The sequence below is a fragment of the Chiloscyllium plagiosum genome, chromosome 31 (assembly GCF_004010195.1).
Source record: "Chiloscyllium plagiosum isolate BGI_BamShark_2017 chromosome 31, ASM401019v2, whole genome shotgun sequence".
Classification (NCBI taxonomy): Eukaryota; Metazoa; Chordata; class Chondrichthyes; order Orectolobiformes; family Hemiscylliidae; genus Chiloscyllium; species Chiloscyllium plagiosum.
Window position 1 is genome coordinate 6,385,468 of NC_057740.1, and position 5,910 is coordinate 6,391,377.

Consider the following 5,910-nt stretch of genomic DNA (forward strand, 5'->3'; position numbering starts at 1 on the left):
GGTTGGTGGGGTTGGGTCTGAGGGCGGAGGTGCGGGATGTGGACGTGATGCGTTGGAGGGCATCTTTAACCACGTGGGAAGGGAAATTGCGGTCTCTAAAGAAGGAGGCCATTTGGTGTGTTCTGTGGTGGAACTGGTCCTCCTGGGAGCAGATCCGGCGGAGGTGGAGGAATTGGGAGTACGGGATGGCATTTTTGCAAGAGGTAGGGTGGGAAGAGGTGTGTAATCCAGGTAGCTGTGGGAGTTGGTGGGTTTGTAAAAAATGTCAGTGTCAAGTCGGTCGTCATTAATGGAGATGGAGAGGTCCAGGAAGGGGAGGGAGGTGTCAGAGATGGTCCAGGTAAATTTAAGGTCAGGGTGGAATGTGTTGGTGAAGTTGATGAATTGCTCAACCTCCTCGCGGGAGCACAAGGTGGCGCCAATGCAGTCATCAATGTAGTGGAGGAAGAGGTGGGGAGTGGTGCCGGTGTAATTACGGAAGGTCAACTGCTCTACGTAGCCAACAAAGAGACAGGCATAGCTGTGGCCCATACGTGTGCCCATGGGCACACTCCATCTACTACCTCTACCACCTGGAAAGACAAGGGCAGCGTATGCATATGAACATCAACTGCAAGTGTCCCTCCAAGTTGCAGATCATCCTGACTTAGAACTATATCGACAATCCTTCACTGCCATTGGGTCTAAATCTTGTAAAACCCTTAGTAAAGCATTGTGAACGTATCTAGACCACAAGGAATTGCAGCAGTTGGAGGAGACAGCTCACCGCCATCTTTCCAAGAGCAATTAAGAATAGACAATAAACACTGGCCTTGCCAGTAACACCCAAATTCTACGAAAATAGAGTCCAACATTCTATTTGTCATCCGTATGACTTAGGTACTACGTGCTAATATTTTTCTGTTTCATTCACGAGGACACCCAGGTCGATCTGAACAAATCATTCCGCAGGCCCTCTCTTTGGATAACATTCTGCCTTCCTAATCTTCCTGCCCAAATGAAAAAGTTCACATTTTCTCACGGATACTCCATGTGTAGTTTTTTTTTACACCAACTTAGCCTATGTCTTTTAGAACACTCTGTATCCTCTTTACAAAACATCTTGTTACCTAATTTTGTATCATCAGCAAATTTGATTAAAATAGATAGGCAGTCCCTTCACCAAATACATTGATATAGATTACAAATCATTATGGTCCCAGCAATGGTTCCTGCAACATTCTACTAGTTAACAATTTGCCAACCAAAAATGATTCATTGACATCAACTCCATTTCCATTAGGCAATCCTCTATCCCAATACCCAGAACCCTTATTTCATGCAGTAATATTTTATGTGATAGCTTACTAAATACCTTTAGCTGCTTTAACTTATCTGGTTTATAATGCTCCAACATTGGTGATCACGGCTCCAACTGCCTCAGTCCCAAGTTTTGGAATATTCTTTTTAGAATCTCCAACTTGCTTTCTTCCTTTGAGACACTAATTCAAATCAACCTCCTTACCCAAATTTCTTTTCATCTGACCCAAAACTTCACTGTAGCTTTTTTAAAATTCATTCGTGGGATGTGGGCATTGCAAGCTGACCAGCATTTATTGCCCATCCTTAGTTGTCCTTGAGGTGTGGTGGTAAGGTGCCTTCCTGAACTGCTGCAGTCCACATGCTGTGGATTGAATCCATGTCCTAACAGAGGGAATTCCAAAATTTTGACACAGTGACAGTGAAGGAACAGCAATACGTGGCCAAGTCAGGATGGTGAGCGGCTTGGAGGAGAACTTGAAGATTGTGTTGTTCCAGGTATCTGTTACCCATGTCCTTTAGATCAAAGTGGTGTGCATTTGGAAAGTGCTGTCTGAGGCTCATTGGGGAATTTCTGCTGTGTCCCATCTTGTAGACAGTACACTCTACTGTGACTTAGCATTGGTGGTGGAGGAAATGAATGTTTGTCAATGTAGTGCCAATCAAGTAGCTAGTTTATCCGATATGGTGCCATGCTTCTTGAATGTTGTTGGAGATGTACCCATCCAGGCAAGTGGGGAGCATTCCATCACACTTCTGACTTGTGCCTTATAGATGGACGATGGAATTTGGGACGTCAGGGATGGAGTTACTCACCATAATATTCCTAGCCTCTGACCTGCGCTTGTTGCCATTGTGTTTATGTGGCGAGTACAGTTGAGTTTCTGGTTAAAGACAACCCACAGGATGTTGGTAGTGGGGGATTCCTTTGATGGTAACACTATTGAAAGTCAAGAGGCAGTGGCTAGATAGTCTCTTTTTGGTGATGGTCATAGCCTGGCATTGGAGTGGCATGAATGCCACTTACCAGCCCAAGCTTCCATATTATCCAGATCCAGCTATACTTGAACATGAACTACTTCAGTACCTGAGGAATCATGTTAAAAATCACACAACACCATGTTATAGTCCAACATGTTTAATTGGAAGCACACTAGCTTTCGGAGCATGAGGAATCATGAACGGTGAACATTGTGCAATTACCAGGAAACAACTCCACGTCTTACTTTACGAGGGAGTAAGGTCAGGAAGCAGCTGAAGATAGGTTGGGCCTAGGACACTGTCTTGAGGAACTCCTACAGAGATGCCCTGAAAGTGAGATGACCCACCTCCAACAATCACAACCATCTTCCTACATGTCAGGCATGAGTCCAACCAGCGGAGAGTTTGCCCCCTATACCGATTGATTCTAGTTTTGCCAGCATTCCTTAATGCCACACTCTGTCATCTCACCTGTAGAATTTAGGTCTTTTGTCCATGTTTGAACCAAGGCTATATTGAGGTGAGGAGCTGAGTGGCCCTGGCAGAGCCCAAAGTCAGCTTTCCTGAGCCGGTTCTTGACCTTTTCTATCACTTTACTGATGAAGTGTCATCAGTTCATACCTTGTTTTCGAAAAGAAGCACTTCAAATGCTTGTTTATTTTAAATGTGCTAAGTAACAGCTCTTACACAGATTACATTTTTTTCTGCTGAGTCCACCTATTCCATCCGGTGTATAATCCCCACTGAACAAAGTTTTAACTGATTAAGCTAAATACCACTCAAGTGACATAAAGAGCCTAAAGATAATTACAAACCCAGAAATATGGAATTACATGAGCCCTGACAAGTCCTCTCAAATTCACTTGATCGTCAATAAAGTTAAACAGCGAGTGAGTAGTTTATTTGTCCATCATGATATCACAATTAAATCCAATCCCATCTCACAGCTGCACTTCTGATACATCTCCAAACCACCAAAACATTAGTGGAAATCCATAGCAGTACTGTCACTTAACTGAATTAGCCTCAGATTAATGCTCAAATAAAAGCAAAATACTGCAGATGTTGGAAATCTGAAATAAAAACAAAGTGCTGAAGAAACTTAGCAGGTCTCGCAGCATCTGTGGAAAATGAAACAAAGTTTCAAGTCTGAGATGACTTGAAAACAGTTCTGACAAGGAGTCATATCAGATTCAAAGTTAGCTCTCTCTCCCAACAGATGCTGCCAGAATTGCTGAGTTTCTCTTCCACTGATTTTTATCTCTTGGTTCAAATGCCACCATGGCAGATGATGAAAAATTGGCATTTTTAAAAAGGTTAGTATGATGGCACATTGTTGATGGTCATAAAAAGTGAACTGGTTCACTAACACCATTTAGTGATGGAAATGTTGTTCAATCTTAACCGCTATCTGAAATGGCCTACCCAGCAATCCAAACAGTTCAAAAGCAAGTTTTTAAGGCAGTTTTTTCTGTTCCCTCAGCCTGTGGATCCCAAAAGCAACTACAATTCTATAGTTACCCACTTTTTGATATTCAACACAAAAGCTCACATTTAGGGTTTTCCTACTCCGTATAACTCAGTACCATATCAATTACTCGTTAAGCCATCAAGTACAAGTTTACAAATGAATGACATGAAGATAGCAAAACTACCACAACTGAAGCGAGATTGACAGATTAATGAAGTATCCGAGATCTACTTTCTAAAACGAAAAAACATACTCCCTTTGAAATTCAAACATTCTTTGCAGCCCAAAGAAAAGTTTTCCAGCGAAAGCTCCGTCAAAGTTGGAGATGCAACTGGATTGCATCCTCCCTATCCCTGATCCTTTCTATATTGAGTTATTATAACAGGAAGCGGAGGGGGCTATAACTACTAAAAATGTAATTTAAATGGAAATGTCCGTGCTGCAAATATCATCGGAGTCAGGGTGATTCCGCTCAGTCTACTACAAACATTAAGCCACCTTTCTGCTGGAAGCAGCTTAGGCCTCGCTGACGGAGGGAGGCTGCAGACTGCTGGCGGGCCTGAGGAGCGGGAAGACCGGGGTCAGAGATACTCCGTCCAGCCGCAAACGACCCCGCCCTCCCCAAGCTAACCGCCGCTGGCGCTCCGGCCTTTTCACCATTTAATAGAACCGCGAGCCCCAGAGGCAGGGCCCGGGGCCCCGGGCCCGCTGCACACGACTCGCTCAGGCCTCAGAACAGGCGCCGGATGAGGTTCCGGCTACTGGCGGCACCCGCCTGTCACTGTTCCGAAAAAGGATCATTGAACCTGAAATGTGAACTCCGCTTTGTCTCCGCAGATAGCGATGGGTCTGCTGAGGTTCTCCAGCTATTTGTTTTTGTTTCCCCTCCCCCACCCCCACGTCTCTCCGGGTCCTCTCCCTCACACCCCAATCCTCACCTTCCACAGGTTCAGGATATATCGCAGACTCCCCCTCCGGCTTCATTCAACCCGACAAGGAGGTAGGACGCCAGACACACAAGGTACCGCAACTCCGACCTTTCATCCCGCGACAAGGCAACCGCGGCCACAGGAGCATCCTCGCCCCGCAGAGAGGAGGCGCCTCCCGCGGCTCGGAGGACACACAGCGCCTCCCGGGACTAGGAGCGCGCACAGCGCCTCCCGCGGCCCGGAGGACACTGTCTCTGGGCTCGGTGGACTCACGGTGTGTCGCCCGAAGGATTCACAGCGCCTCCCAAGGTTCGGATGACTCATAGCCCCTCCCATAAGCGGTGGAACAGGGGCCACTGCTGGGAGGTGGGAGGAAAGAGATGGTCGTTAGGAGGAGATGCGTTTGAAGTGAGGTTAGAGATCGAAATGTAGCGGGAGAAGCTGGGTCGATGTGAGGAGGCTGGAAGAGAGTGGGCGGCTGGAATGGTGTTGGAAGGGGTGGCAAAGTCGGGAGAACAGTTAAGAATACGATCTGTGAGGTAAGATTTGTGTTTTGTATGCATAGTTTCTTTTGATTCTGAACTTGTGGCATATGTGTTTTAGTGTTTATGAAGTTTAATAATTAATTTGTATTAATTAAGTATTTCTAAAGATATAATTAGATCAGTGTGACAGGGGGAGTCCTATGGTGATGAAGGGGATTTGGTGTTGGGAGAGACAGATTAAACATTGTTAAAAATCACACAACACCAGGTTATAGACCAACAGGTTTAATTGGAAGCACAAGTTTTCAGAGCACTGCTCCTTCATCAGGTGGTTATGTGATGAAGGGTCAGTGCTCCAAAAGCTAGTGCTTCCAAATAAACCTGTTGGACCATAACCTGATGTTGTGTGATTTTTAACTTTGTACACCCCAGTCCAACACTGACACCTCCAGATTAAACTTTGAAGATCATTAACTTGCTTTCTGTTTAGAATAATCTTTTTTTTGATCGGACTAAAGATGAGATGATTGGAAAGGCCTGGAAAGCTTTTTTATTTCAGTTCACAAAAGTTTTGTTTGAAATTGGATACATAAAATAATTTTTCTTAAAGAAAGGAGTTAATTTTAAACAGTTAGGAAATAGCTTACCTTTTCTTAAAATAGCTGTTAAGAAAAGAAGAACATCTGCCCTGTAGAGATGGTTCATGAACTGATTGTTGAACTCCATACTGAGTCCAGAAGGCTGT

At 44.7% G+C, this 5,910-nt stretch overlaps 1 protein-coding gene across 2 annotated transcripts in view; it reads right to left on the reverse strand.

The window, feature by feature from the left end:
* The window catches only part of dpp9 (dipeptidyl-peptidase 9), a 105,656-nt gene extending 100,835 nt beyond the window's left edge, over positions 1 to 4,821 (reverse strand). Inside the window, exon 1 of one of the 2 annotated variants that reach the window (XM_043720896.1) lies at positions 4,690 to 4,821. The gene's annotated coding sequence lies outside the window, so the exon portion shown is untranslated. The remainder of the gene's footprint in view (positions 1 to 4,689) is intronic. The other variant, XM_043720897.1, reaches the window with a different exon arrangement.
* Positions 4,822 to 5,910: the final 1,089 nt, after the last annotated feature.